The sequence below is a fragment of the Coturnix japonica genome, chromosome 1, assembly GCF_001577835.2.
Source record: "Coturnix japonica isolate 7356 chromosome 1, Coturnix japonica 2.1, whole genome shotgun sequence".
NCBI lineage: Eukaryota > Metazoa > Chordata > Aves > Galliformes > Phasianidae > Coturnix > Coturnix japonica.
The window spans coordinates 17,891,864-17,907,950 of NC_029516.1; the positions used below are offsets into that span (position 1 = coordinate 17,891,864).

At 37.7% G+C, this 16,087-nt stretch overlaps 1 protein-coding gene across 2 annotated transcripts in view; it reads right to left on the reverse strand.

Moving 5' to 3' along the window:
* The window catches only part of IL17REL (interleukin 17 receptor E like), a 43,782-nt gene that overhangs the window by 26,092 nt on the left and 1,603 nt on the right, over nucleotides 1–16,087 (reverse strand). The gene's annotated exons all lie outside the window — the stretch shown is intronic.

Consider the following 16,087-nt stretch of genomic DNA (forward strand, 5'->3'; position numbering starts at 1 on the left):
GAAGTTGAGGAATAGGACTTGCCATTTTATTTCTGAGAACTATTTGGCTCATAATCCTGAAACTGAAATTATTCAAGCACAATACTCACTATGTCAAGTGAGTAAGTTTTTTTACAAGAGGCAAAGTGAACCTGACATTGAGATTTGAGCAGGTTTCCAGATGTTTTTCAGACAGGCTGCACGCATTTTCCAAGTAAAATAAACACTCAACCACACACCACTATTCTGTAGAATATAAAAATAACAAATATTATTTTGAATACTATGCATCATTTTCTAAATACGGGCTATTACTAAACCAAAAACTGTACTTTCCTGCTGCTCTGGCATTCAAGCTTCTGATATAACACTTCTACTAGTGATCCTTTCTGGTGTATGTTGTAAAGTACATTCCCCTCCTCTTCCTTTTAAAATCAGTGCATTATTCACAGAGATGCTTTTGTCACAACTGCAAAAGAAGCAGACATCACCTTGTCTCCTCTACCCTCACATGGACTGGCAGCTGTTTGTCCTTTTAAAGCATTTCAGGATCCTGTCAGTAAGCCAACAATCTGTGAGATTTAGAGCCAGAAAAAGTCTCTCAGCAGACATTTGGAAGTTCTCAAGTTGTACACAAATAGAGTCGGCAGCCTGGGAGAGTACTAGCACATCATAAAAGAACTATTACTTGGTTTTCTATGTGGCTGTCACCCACAGGTTTCTCTGTCCACCTCATAAACACAGCTGTAAAATCTTATTTCTGAAAGTGTGAAATGACAGCCCTGTGGTAGTTCTACACATGTATGGTCTTACCCCAGAGTAGCTGAGAAGTGTTTCTGTCCTTCATGGCTACATTTGGCCACTGTAGTAAAAGAGAACAAAAAACTTTTTTTATAAATATATTAACAGTTAAGAGGAGGGTAAGGAGAATCTCTATCCTTTATTAGATGCATCAGGGAACGTGATCAAATGGGAATAAGGAAAAGGCTGAGGTTCTCAGTGCCATCTTTACATCTGTCTTTAAAAGTCAGACCAGTTATCCTCAGGGTACTCTAACCCCTGGCCTGGAAGTCTTGGATGGGGAGCAGAATAGACTTCCCCACAATTCAGATGGAAACAGAGACCTACTAATCCGCCTGGGCCATCACAAGTCCATGGGGCTGGAAGGAATCCACCCAAGGGTGCTGAGGGAGCTGTCGGAGGTGACTGCCGAGCCACTTTCCACCATCTATAATATTTCCTGGTCAACTGGAGAGGTCCCAAAGGACTGGAGACTTGCCGATGTGGCTGCCATTTACAAGAAAGAAGGACTGTAATGTCAGCCTGACCTCGATGTCAGGGAAGACTATGGAACAGATCACCTTGAGTGAGATCACAAGGCATGTACAAGACAACCAAGGAATCAGGCCTAGAGAACCTGGTTTACAAAAGGCAGGTCCTGCTTAACCAACTCAATCTCCCTGCATAACTGAGTGACCCTCCTGGTAGATGAGGGGAAGGCTGTTTTAGTAGTCTATCTACACTTCAGCAAAGCCTTTGACACAGTCTCCCACAGTATTCTCCTGGAGAAGCTGGAAGCCAATGGCTTGAACAGGTACAAACTTGGCTGGGTTAAGAACTGGCTGGAGGTCCAGGCCTAGAGAGCAGTGGTGAATAGAGTTAAATCCAGCTGGTGACTTAGCACAAGTGGTGTGCCCCAGCGAGGTAAGTGTTGGGGCCAGTCCTGTTTTATATCTTTACTAATGATTTGGATGAAGAAATTGAGTGCACCCTCAATAAGTTTACAGATGGCACCAAGTGAGGAAGCTCATGTCCAGCTTTCCATCCATCAGGACCCCCAACGAAATCAATCTTTAGTTAACTATTCTAAAAGTGGGGAGCTTCCATTTCAATGATTTCATAAATACCTCAGATTCCCCAAAGGAGTAAAATTGTAACTGATGTAACCTTATTTCTGCTGCAGTGTGTTCACTGATATATTTGTCACTTCCAATTTCTGAAGAAAGACTTAGTTTGTAGTTCACTGATTTTCACAATGCGTATTTATCAACAGAAAGAAAAGTATAGCTTTCTCACTTCATGTAACACCAATCTAATAGAAGTGGAACATGCTAACTCATACAAAACTCCACTGGAATTTTAACTTCAGTTTCAAAGCCCTGATTTTGAGTTAATTTCTAATCAGACCCTGCAGGAGTACACAGAAGGACAGAGAAGTGACTGTCCCCCTGGTGAGGCAGCTCTGGTGAGGCCGCACCTTGTCCCATTTTGGGCCCCTCACTGCAGGAAAGACATTGAGGCCCTGGAGTGTGTTCAAAGAAGTGCAACAAAGCTGGTGAGGGGTCTGGGGCCTTATGAGGCTGAAGGAGATGGGATTGTTCAGCCTGGAGAAGAGGAGGCTCAGGGGATGCCTTATTGCTCTCTATAACTACCTGAAGGGAGCTTGTAGTGAGCTGGAGGTTGGCCTCTTCTTTCGTGTAACTGGTGGTAGGACTAGAAGGAATAGCTTCAAGCTGCACCAGGCTGGACGTTAGGAAATACTACTTCTCTGAAAGAGTGGTCAGGCAGTGGAATGGGCTGCCCAGGGAGGTGGTGGAGTCACTGAACCTGGAGGCATTCAAGGAACGTTTGGATGTCCTGCTGAGGGACATGGTTTAGTGAGAACTATTGGTGATGGGTGGATGATTGGACTGAGTGATCTTGTAGGTCTTTTCCAACCGTGGTGGTTCTGTGATTCTGTGAATTCAGCCTCTTTTGCTTGATGTTCTTGATGGCCTTACGAAATGGAACAAGCAAATAAACAAACTGCAAAAAATTCATTGAGTGAGCAAGCTTTGTGGAAAGAAAATCTAACTGTTGGATCAGCAAATTGATGAGCTACTGCTCACTGGAAGGAATTCTCTAGTGAGGCTGACAATTTAGTAAGTTATCTTTGTATATTTAACTTCCCATTTTGCAGCCAAACTACTGAAAATGTTCTAGTCAAGTGGTTTGAGAGAGATCCCAACTGCAAGTGAAAAATTCTCAGAAGAAACTAGTTGTCTACTATCTTCTCCTTACAATCGCACTACAAAAATTCATTGAATAAAAAACTATTTTCACTGAACTAAACAAAAAAAAAAATGAAAAAACTCAAAGCATCTAGACTATACTCAACATCCAAAGTTTAAGATCTTCTGTTCTGACACCTGAAAAATGCAAATTGTAGGTAAATAAATTAAGTTACAAGTGAGAAAACAAACCACCAACTTCTCAGGGGCTGCAGTATGATGCAGAAATACATCTTCTGTCCCAATGAACTCTATTTTTCACTTTTTATATGAACCCTGGTCTCCAATCACTTTTTAGTAACATCTTGTATCTATTTACTCATGTACTCCATGGGGAAAAAGTAATATATCCAGTAGTGACTTTTGTTCTGGTAAGGAGATATTTTGTGGTTCATGGGTGTTTAGATTTGTTCTGAATGAGGAGTTGTTTGGAAGGTTTACATAAATAATCAAGCATTTGCTCAAACACTTGCCAGTTAAACCAAGAACTCAGTCACAGTTCAATTCTTTTTTTAATAAGTGATTATTTTTATTGCACAATGCCATAGGGTTTTGTTGCTTTTTTTCCCCTCTTTTATAATCATTTTGCAAAATAGTCAAGAGAGAGACCATTTGTCTGAAAGAAGAACTCAAATAAATGAACCAAGTTCCCTTCCCACTTTCTATATCTTTTGTTTTCAGGAATTTTCAGTGATGAATGCAACAAAAATAAATTTTTTAAAAAATGGAAATTTTCTTCTCCTTTCACAAATGCTGTGGGTGTCTTTTATGCAAAAATGAAATCTTAAACATGATGGTACAATTTAGTGCAATACAGAGAACATCTCTGATTCATATCTGCTTTGGCAAAGATCCTAAGCAATATACACTTACACAATGCACAAACAGTTAGGGATTTTCCTATTTCTCTAGGGTTTTCCCCACTTGTGGCATTACTCAACTGTAGCTAGAGGTTATCTGAACAGACACCACCAATATGCATCATTCTGAATAGGAGGTGTGGTGCCAACTTTTTAGCTAGCCCAGCAACTTCTCAATTAATTCAACTGTAATAGCACATTATGCTCTTAAAGATTGTAGAGCAGAAAGTAAGACTGGCAGAGAAAGATTTGGATTTGAGGGCTTAAGGAGTTATTTCATGAAATAAAATTGGTGAGGAAAAGAAACAAAGATGAAATCTATTTCCCACTTCCTTTTATACTTCCAGGCACTGAAGCAAAAGCAGAACTGTAGAAATTCTTCCCTGAATGTCCAGTCAACACAGGGAAGAGTCTGAGATAAATTTTGTTTCCTAGTCTGTTCCCTATCTCTGCTATACCTGGTTCACAGAACACCTCATGACAGCTCTTCCACAATTCCAAAAAGAGTAGTGAAATGCCTGAGAATGCTTTTAAATGTATTTTGATCATAATTTGGGCCAGGCTGTCAGACATTCAATATTCAATCTTCCAAGATGTCTACATTAATGTTAGGGAAAGTAAAGTAAATCTTTTGAGAGATTCTCAGTGGCAAAACTATTACCTACACTCCTACCTAAAGACCGACTATCAGAGAGAAGAAGGAACATGACCATCTTATGAAATTTCCCTCTAGTCCAGTAATTTCTATTCTTTAATCACCATAAAAAGCAAACATGAAGCTGTATGTAGTCTTACTGCACAGGGTCTTGCAAAAACTGGTGCTCAGTTTGTAACCAAAAAGCTCACGAGTCTGATGAATCCAGACAAGTTTTTCATTCAAGAGAGGTTGCTCTGCTCAGCAACAAAACTTTTTTTTTCTAAGGCAAATACAATAATGGTTTGTTTGTATTGATTTCTGATTGTGTTTGTCAGCTTTTCACTTAAATAGATGCTTTCCACCCTGGAATTTACTTTCCATTTATCTGCAGCCAGTAATTTAACTTTTCTCAGATTTTATTTTGTGAGGCTATGAGAGGCAAGCTCTTTTATCCTCCTCAAATAAAATAGCTTTTCCTTCTTTTCATGTGTGTTAACACATCTTCCCTGAAATCAAACAGTTGGAATAGATGACCATTGAAGAATTATTCTATTCTATTCTATTCTGTTCTATTCTATTCTATTCTATTCTATTCCATTCTATTCTACTCTACTCTACTCTATTCCTAATGACGTGAGCAGAGCCATGCACAGTTCTGAAAAGAGTTTTCCACAAGGGTTTATTTGATGCCTTGTAAAGTGGTAATATTCTTTGTCTCAGTGACATCATATTGGTGGCTATCCTGCAACACAGATAGGGATCTATTTACCCCTTCCCATGTAAGCAATCCACCGCCAGCAATCCACTTTCCCTTCTCCATCAGCTTATACCATTCACTCTGCAGAGAAAAGAGCCTATGGATACTGGACGCTTAAAAGTTCTAACTGATTTGTCAAGGTCTCTACTGAAAAACCTGAAAATGCTAATGTCATTTCAGTCACTTTCACGAGGAAAAAAATGTCTTTGAGGGGTAAACAGCTGCTGTATGGAAAGAGAAAATTAAGTGCTGTCTCATGATCTTAGACTTTCAACACATTACAATAATTTCTTATAAAAATGTTCATATCCAAATCATCTAGGGAAAACTTTGTAGATAGAAACAACTGCATGTACTGTAGCTTTTCCCAGAGCTGTTTTCATACATGCATGAGATAATAACTTCAGATTTTACATATCCTTCATGACGGTGAGAACTGAAACCTCAGGAAATTTTTCTCACACTTTTTTATTTCATTTTAAGACAGGTATGAAGATCACCCCTGTATTTATCTTACGAAAAGTAGGAAACAGAATCCTTTATAGTAAGAGAAAGCATACTGTAATTATTCCTGTGCCACTAAAAAAATCTTAATTACATCTCGGCCACATACTTATGCAAAAGAGTATGTTCACTTAATGAGTGAAAATGAAAAATAATTTACCCACAGAACGCACTTAGCAATTGAATCAATTATAATATTTACTGAGATCTAGAGAAATTATAACAATTAATACACATAATATGAACATTTAGAACTGCTGTGGATTTGGTTAGTTCTACTGATGCATTGTCCCCAAGAGACCTTTTCTCAAAAGGAGCATCTGTGTTTGTTTGGATGTCATCTGCAATTACTTTCATTGCCAAGGTAAAACTATCTTTCAGGCAAACCACAAGGTTGTTCTTCAGCTTGTACTGACAGTGTGGTAATCAGATACACATGAATAGCATATAATGGGAGCAGCTATGCAATCACAGAAGAAAACAATTGGACTGATGTCTGAGCAGAAAAGAAATTAGAGCATTAGAACTTAGAGCAAAACATTGTTTTGGACTACTTTGCACTACTATTTCTACAAGAGCACTTAATTGACTGATTTTATTATAGAATGCTGAAAACAAAGAATTTCTGAGTCAAGAATATCCAGCTCTGAGCAGAAATTATTCTCTTTACATGTATTCCAAACTGAACAAACTTATCACATTAGTGTAGTGTAGAAACTGAGAGGATAAGCACAGCTGAGAAGTAGCATATTATCAGGACCAGGGCTAATGAGGCCACACGCACTTTTTGGTAAGAGTTGTTGAAAAAATACAACTTCTTGCCTGTGCTAATGCCACACTGATATATTTCCCTGTGCAATGAACAAACAGGAAAAAAGATACTGGGTTTACTGAAGATTACTGGATAATTCTCAGTAAAGCTTCACTGATGCAAACGTATGACCCTGTCCTTCATAACCTGGTGTTTGTCAAAACTGAAAGTCAGTGTTTCCATTACAGACTAGGAGTATTTTGATAGTGTATATGACTAACACAAGTTCTTCAGGACTCTCAGATTTTTGTTTACTTGCTACTGTTCAGGTACAACAGAAATTTGTGTCTTCAAGATAGCATATGCTTCCTCAAGCATTGTACCGATGCAGAAGAATCCCATTCCTATATATGCCACATGGATGGCAACTGGCACATAACTTCCACTGACCTTTATCTGTTTCCTTTTGCAGGACAGAACAAGTGAAAGAATTGAGCAGCACAGTAATTGTATCTCTGGGAACTCTTTGCAGAGGTATGCATTCATCCTACAACTGAATGTCCAATCAAAACATCCATTTATTGAGGTCTTACAACTGGGAGGAATATACCCAACTTGTACTTTGCTTAAGTGAACTGTATATAAAAATAATCCTATGATACAAAAAGACTTACAAAGAAAACACTTGCTTTTAAAATTACTGGACCAAAAGGAGCTGACAGTCTGAAATAAAGGCTGCCTGATCTATTGTGAGCTTCAGCTCCAGGACTGGAAACGGAATTTGCTTCGAGCAACAGCATGCTCTAGCATGGGTTTTTTGGTTTTTGTTGGTGGTGGTGGTGGGTTTTTTTTGTTTGTTTTTTGTTGTTGTTGTTGTTGTTGTTTTGTTTTGTTTTTGTTTTTAGAAATAAAAAACATAAATAAATAAATAAAGTCAATCATTTTAATGTCATGTTTCCTAAAACATTAAAACAAGTTGTTAACAAAACAGAATTGCATACAATAGGCAAAGTAAAATTACAATGCACTTTGAATGCCAAACTCTCAGCTGGTGTAAATCAGCACCATCCCATGCACAGAGTGTCAAAAATTTCAGACCACTCAGCTACTTGAAAGCACAACTAATCTACCAAATCAGCACTTCTAGTCGAACAACAAGACAGGAACAATCTAACACAGCATTAATGCCTATTTCAGTGAATAACTGGATTTCGCAAACATAGGAAGATAAAATGGAATCAAGGAAATTTTGGGCAGGAGTCTTTGTAGGTCACCAAGTCCAACCTCCTGCTAAAAGCAGTACTATGACCAATACCAGACCAAGGCAGACAAAAATTTTCCCATTTCTTGAAAAACTCAAGGATGTAGGTTCTGCAACCTCTTTAGACATCCACTGGTGTCAAGTACTTTAAGATTTGAATGGCATAATGATCCCTGTAGTCCAAAAGAGTCTACAGGAAAAGTTTAGAGCAGCACAAACAGCACTGAGAAGTGACAGAAACATAGAATCAAAAGGTTGCAAAGGACCTACAAGATCATCTGGTCTAACTGTCCTCCTGTATCATACCTACAGAAAAAACACTAAATAATATATCCTAGATCCCTGTCCAGACACCTCTTGAACACTGCCAAGGATGGCGACTTCACCACCTCCCTGGGCAGCCATTCCAGTGCCTGACCACTCTCTGAGAGAAAAAGTTCCTTCCTATACCCAGTCTAAAACTCATCTGATACAACTTGTGGCCATTTCCTTGGGTCCTGTTTATTGCCTGGGAGTAGAGGCCACGTCCCTCCTCATCACAACCTCCCTTCAGGAAGTTGTAGAGTGCAATGAGGTTACACTGTGGCTATTCAAATCCTGACCTCAAGAGGCAGACAAGTTCAACACCTTCCATAGCCTGAAGTTCTAGCCTTACACAAGTTTTCTTTTTGCAACGCTTTCCCATTAAACAAGAGTTTCCCAGGTCTCCAATTAAAGCAATGATACTGTATGGAAATGAAAAAATGTTTGAGAGAATAGGGAAGAGAGAGAGTAATTTTTAAGATGGAGTTCTTTTAACATTCAAATATAAGATCTGTTTCTTACTTCAAAGGCCATTTCCATTTTCACCAGGAAAACAAAACAGAAAGAAAACCTGAAATTCTGCAACAGTGGAACTCAAAAGCTGCTCTGAAAAGAGAACACCAAACTCTGGTTCCTAACTCAAGTGAGGAGGCTCCTAACCCCAGGTGTGGGCTCCAGAGAGTGGAGTTCAGATTATACTTGTGCTTAACTTCTAACTTCCATGGGGCATCATGACACTCAACATTCAGGTTTCTCATACTGTGTTAGCAGATATTTAATGCTGTCTCACAATCTCCATTTGGCCTGCATTTAATAACCTAGAACTACAGAAAATGAACTATCAGCTGGATTACAGAATGTGTGAAAGATCTACAGACACTGTCCTAAATTTTGGGGTGTAGAAAAGAGGAAATTCTTAAAAATGAGAATGCTAATCCTTTCCCATCTCTGCCAGTGTGGATCACAAAATCATACCAAAGCTTAGAATAAGAAAGAAAACTTGACAATAATTTCCTATAAAAGTTTCAAGACTTTGTAAGTCACATATCAGGTTGGAGACAGACATCAAAGCGATTGAGAAAAATACAGGAACATGCTTCTGTTTGTTGCAGCTTCCACAAATATGGTGTTTCTACCTCTTGTCCATAGACACAAAAGAATTTGAAACTGAAATAAACTTAGGAGTACCTCCAGTTACAGTTCTTCCTGGTAAGAAAAAAAAAAATTATGTTGATTTTGTTTTTATTCTAGCCTTAGCTTGTTATGTTGTTGTGTAAGGAGATAAGGTCATGCAAATGATCCCTCAGGCCATGCTAGAAGCAGCAGTAAAGTAGTCTCACATGGCAATCCTGAGAGATCTGCATTCTTCCTTGGTGCCATATTATCAGTTAAGGAAACGCTTCCATTATAGAGCTCATGATAAAGTTATCTGACTAGCACTAATTGTGCTTGCTTGAGTTACAGAAACACACTAACCATAGCAGAGGAGGGAAAGTTGTTTTAGCATATGTAGATGAAAACCTTTGTGCTGTTGTACACTTGGAGCTCTCAGAGGGAGATGACTTATTTTGTAAAGAGCAATTTATACTTCAATGCCATCTGAAAGTCTTAATCCATGTCAAAAAATTCATGTCAGATTCTCTGCATGTATTGCCATGAGTAGCAAAAGCCAAAGCAATCTTCCCCTATGTTGAAAAACCCTAAGGAAAATACATATAATGGGCATTTCTGTTGAAAGATCTGCAATTTGAGATAATTGAAAAAGGAATGAAAATGGAAATTCTAAGGAAGAATAAATCATATAAAATATTTTTTAAAATAATAATTACTTTAAAAGTCATTCTCTAGTCTACTTCATTTTTGTGCAGTTAACTCAATTTGAGGAGAAGAAGTCTTAAAAAAAACAACTAAGGACTATTCATCTAGTTCAACTTTATCTTGCAAATCAGTAGTTGCTAAAGTTAGCACAGGTCCAATTAGAGATGGCAGAGGTCCAAAAGAAGTGGTTCCAAAGAGGAAGGATTTCACCAGCTTTACAACAGCAGCATTGTTTCACTTGACTCTCCTGATCATGCAGTTATCCTTGGAGGCAGCAATGATTCCTGGGTATGGCCTCAGCTTAGTGAACCCACCAGTGTTCAGTACCTTCCTATGCTTCTTCACCTTACTTCTCATTATTAATGATAGCTTTACTCACTAAAAATGACCTATGTCACACATTTTCATAAAAAGTGTATGTATTACTTTTTCTCCAAAGTGGAAGAGAAAATAAGCTACAAAAGCAGACTAGATGCTAACACAGATGTGACCAAGATCTAAAACTATATTCTATATCATATCTGTCCTGATCAAGTATTTGATATGAAGACCGGTGGCCCTGCAGGGGCACTGGGGTTTGATGATCCTTGAGGTCCCTTCAAACCCAAGCCATTCTATGATATCCTGCAGAAAAATAATACATGAAAATCAAGGGAAAAAATGAAAAGTACATGTGCTGCTGATCAAAATTCAGCATTAAGCTTGATACTCCAATGAGAATTGCTAAAATTTAAAAAAAAAAAAAAAGAAGGAAAAAAAAAGTAGAAATAATAAAAATCATAATACAAAGATATTAATATTTGTAAAGCAATGAAGAAATCTGTCATTACCATCACAGAAGGGAGAACAGCAGGTCAGGAAGATGAGGAAGTGGGAAAAAGATCAAGGAAGTTTTCATACACAGGAATGAAAGGGAAAAACAAAATTGGAGGCAGTTTTAATAAGTTCTATTTCCTCAATGCTTTTCCAAGAAAAGACACTGAATGCAGATCTAGTATTGTACAATGGTGTTTATATGATTCATACTTTCTGAAAATATGTAGGCAAGTAGAGACAATTCCAAAACAATCAGTTTTCCAGAAGGTATTGAAACTTGCCACACATATTCAAAGTAACTAATCCGAAACACTTTCCTGCAGGAGAAATAGCCGCTGATCATTCATTAAGTGAAACTTAAACTTCATTCGCTTTTGTGCAGACACTTCCTGAATGAAATTGTGAGTCCTGTATTTTGCATACTGAAAGGATGACACATACAATAGATGAAAATGGGTCTTTGGATCAAAGCAGTAAGTTAATTATGACTTGAATATGACTGTCTTTAGATCCCCCAAAAGACAAAGTTGCACATAAAGATAGAGACACTGTGGTTAGAAAAAAATTCAAGATGCCATCTACTCATCACTTCTGCCTTAGGAAGAGTGACCTTTATCTGAGATTTGCCTAGCATGTGAGAAGACCTCTACAAGCTCCATAGGCAATCAATTAGCATGCTCAGCATTATTAGCCACTGTGACTTTCCAGATCATTCACAACTTTACAAAATCCAGGCCCAGTAAAATCAGATATCTGTGAAGGCAGAGTCAGGGAGATGATGAGCCAGCTGAGTATACATGAATGTACTGGTCCTGTGATCATTCCTAGCCAAGTAGCTCAGAACTACTCTGGAACCTCCTCTGCCACACACTACTGTTTATGAACATTTTCTGGTTTTTGTTTTATCTAAACTTTTAAGAAGTCAACTATTGTACTGGTCTTCAAAAAACATCTAATAAATGTTGTCAAAATTGAAGAAAAAAAAATTTACTTTTACAAATAAATAAGGTTTCTGGAAAGTAGAAAAGTGCTATAAAATTATTTATGAAGATGATCAAATGACTGGAGAAGTTCTACGATGAAATACTGAAGGAGTTTGTTGAAGAAAAGATGTCTCAGGAATGACATTTTCAGTTTCCCAGTATTTAAAGGGTGGCTATGAAGAGGACAGAGGCTCTTATCTCACAAGAAGCCACATGGAGAAGCCAAACAACAAAAGGTACAAGTTTTACCAGGAAAGGTTTATTCTTTATATAAGAAAGAAACAACAGCCTACACAGGAACAGGATGAAGTCCTCAGCATTGGAGTTTTTTAAGATGCAACTGGACAGGGTACTAGAATCTCATTCAGGCTCCGTTGCTTAAAAAAGTTGGATCTGGGCTGGGATGTTTTATAACTTTATGATTGATCTGTGCCAAAATTGATGTATAAAACAAGGCATCTACTCTGGGGATGATGCTATCACGACACATACAATTTTACATGTGGGTTCCTGCTTTTTACAGTTTGGTACCCATCGTAATGCACCTGAGAATTCATGGCTCCCCAAAATCAAATGATTTTCAATCAGTGATAGAAAACTTTTACTTCCTTCCCTCAGTCCAAGTTTTCTACCTATCTGGGAGCTTCTCAATGCTGGGGCAAACAACAAAAAGACAGCAGACAATCAAAGACTATCTGAAGAAAGGAATTATTTAAAACCTCTTCTTAGTTCTACTCATTTTGGATCACTCCTGATTCTCTCACCAGCACAGGTATTCAGTCAAGTGTAGGAGAATGAAACTGTATAACTCAACATGACAAAGTAATAGGTACAGTACTGCCAGCTCCTGCAAATTTACAAATTAAGCCAATTCTTGACTTCACGGCAAGAATTCCATCTAGGTCACACCATCTTCTCTAGAATAAGTTACTATCTCTCTCTGCAAAATTTGTCCTGCTTAAATTATCTTCTTCCTTGGAAATATTTAAAAGTCAAATGGGCACAATCCTGGTAATCTCCTTTCACTGTCATAGGGGTCGGGCAAGATGACCTCTAGAAGTCCCTTCCAACTTCAACTATTCCATGATTTTGAGATTTGAAGCCACAATTCAGACCAAATTACATATAGTAGTGCCTTGTATTTGAAGTTCAGGACACCTTGTGAGGTCCATTTTCAAAATCAGCTAGTTTTGTGTCCCAAACTTTCATGACTGTCTGTAGTGCCTTTGCTTTTGCTACTGCAGCGGTTCATCTCCTTCCCAACCTTGTAATTTCTTCCCAGAGTTCTCGAGGAAGGAGAAGTGAGAAAGAAAGAAATAAGAGCTACTGCTGCATTTTTTGCAAGTTTTGAACTGCAGACCTTTCTCCATCTTCACCTCTCCTGAAAGAAGTGGTAACAGATCCTTTAACTATGAGGAACATTTGAGAGTTTAAGACCCTGTTTGTATCTGTATCTGACTCTTTTATTAGGGGTGAAGAAATGAGATGATAACCAATAAATAGCACAGGAAACAGCAGGAAACATAAAAGCTAATAGTCCCCTGTCATTGCCAAGCTATTTTTGATCCTGCAAAACACAGATACATAACCTTGCTAAATAGCAGCTCTCCAGACTACGAGCAGAGCAGGAAAGAAAATGGGTTGATATCACTCTAATAAAGTGATTTAAGAGCTTCTTAAGTATGACTGTTTTGACTAATAAAAACTTAATATTTAATTATAGTATTCAAAGGAGCAAATGTAAAAAATGTAATTAAGACACATCACACAGAAAAGTCAGCACTATTCTGTACTTGTGAAAACTGTAGAGGCAAAACTACTTGACTAGGCTCACACAAATAAGTCATTGACAGGCAGGGATGTAAAACCCAGGCTTTCCATTAATGGCATGCTCTCATGGATTGCACTGCAAAGCAGCAGATGTTAGCAGAGTATATTTTTCATATTTTTTACACGTGTCCTCCAGTCATTGATACACCTTCACACACAAAAACACCTGCGGCAATTCTTCCATTCTTTTGTCTTCATGCTGATACATCACAGTCTGATAAAACCAGATACTAGATATTCATTTACACTGTTGAGTGTCTTAAGATTACTTTTAAAATACAAATTGCTTACCTTGACAAAGAACAATCAACTTATGTCAGCTGAGTTAGTAGCCTGCGAGTTGTAATATATCACTGGTTTTGTAGTGTGTAGTATTCAGTCAGAACAGTCTGATCCATTATATAAATATGCAAACAAGAAACACTACATATTTGCACTATGAGTAGCATGAACAGACAACAGCTGTATCAAAAACTGTTTGCCAATAACCTTTAAAGTTGGAGGAAAATCCCACATTCAGTTTCTTTTCTTCATTCATTTCTTCTTTATTTGTGAACTTCGGAAATGTTGCTACACTTAAAGGCAGACAATACTCATACTATTTCATTGTTTTCTGGAAAGTTTTTAAAATGTAGTGCTCATGATCTTTACCAGCTGTTGAGTCAAACTTGGCGTAAGCTTATTCCTTTGTGTACAGCCTGCAAACAATGTGGATTGTAAAGCAAGTAGAGCACAAACACAGTATCAATTGCAGGCTGGGATTCCCCTGTGCTTCTACAGAGAATCTTGGTTGATAGTTGTATTTGCTTTTGGGTGAGGTCTGAAGACCAAGCCCATGGTAGTTAACCTTCAAATACCAGAATATAATGCAAGCTTTAAAGACATTGAAATAAGAAAGAAGAAAAAAAATTGCAATGCATAATAAAAACTTGTATGTTTCTTTGCCATCATTCAACCACAACTGTATATTTTCATGCTTGCATAATACTTGCATAAATATGAAGTGATCTTTTGTTTCCTCTTTCCTAGACTGGATAAAGTAATTTGTGCTATAGTAATGGTACCTGGATATTGTATAAGGCAAAAATGCCTTGCTGAAATGCTCCTGGTAAGCTAAGAATGATTTGTTAAGTTGCAGTAGGATCCAAACTCTAAACAGCCGAGTATAAAGGTTTTATTAGGTAACATACCTCAAAACAGTTAGGTTGCTATTTCCCTCCTAAGTGTAACCAAAGCCCTACTTTGCTAACGAGTATCCAAGGAAGTCAAAACTGCTTATAAATACTTAGGAGACACTGTCACTCTAAAGTCCAGTCTGGTGGTCAAACTCAACATTTTTAGCTCCTGAACCTTCTCAAAATCCCTCTGACAATACCCACAGCTTGAAAAATGTAGAAAAAAAGGTGAAAAAGCTTTCTGTTTCCCTATTACTTTATGAGGAACCATACAACCGCAAGGCTGACTCTGCAGAAGAGAAAATCACTATGCAGACTTATGGGAAGATTTCATAAAGGACAAAGAATGCCTATAATATACATCTATAACAGCAACAGAAAGCATCTTATACCTTTAAAATCACAGTTTCTCATTATTTCATTAAGTAAATTGCTAGTGAAGTTAATTCAATTAACTTCTATTAATTATCTACCTTAAGACCTGTGTGCTATAGAAGAAGACAACGGGCTTTACTGGACATTCACTGAAAGACTAGCGGTAACCCCTGGCTAGTGCTGTGACAAAGACCATTGAGTTCTGAATCACAGAGAACATAAAGCACAGCTTGTTAAAGCAAATCAGGTAGGAATAAGATTGAAACCATGGAATTGTAAGGGTTTATGTAGAAAAACTGATGTTGTTTCCATTGGAAAAGGAAGAGGGAGTTTTCTCTAAGAACCTAGTCACGAGACTCTTGAGTTCAAAATGCTCAAAACGCTTTGCACTGGATTGCAAATGCTAAGCTGGCAGTAATTTGTCCTGTTGAGATCATTATTGTTTCCAGTAAGACAACATTTTTGTCTTAAAAAGTCATTAATACATTCAAGATTCTACTGAATACAACTAGCAGAAACATAACATACAGAACATGAACTGAAATTCTATCTTTTAACATCACAGATGGTGTTTATACTTGATTCTGTTACACTGGAAAGAATGTGTTTTCCTTGTAAGCTGAAAACAAAAAAGATATATATAGACATTTCTCATTTATCCAACCTTCAGCACTGGAAAGTTGCAATACAATATCTGGAAGGCAAAGAAAGGGGTCCTTTCTTTATGTCAACATCTTAGGCAGCTAGTGAACCAGCCTTCCTAAAATAGATACCTATGATAGGACAGAGAAGGATGCCTCCCTAGGGCTCCAGATTAAAAATCATTGTTGTTTTTCACATTCTGTGTCTGAGAGCAAACCACTCTGGAGAAATAAATAAGAAAGTTAGACCTTTTTTAAATACTCATTGTAGACCAGGGAGAATAGATACTTTTAAATGCCTGCACCTTTACATTCAGAAGTACATAATTTGCTGGGAAGTGCTCAAG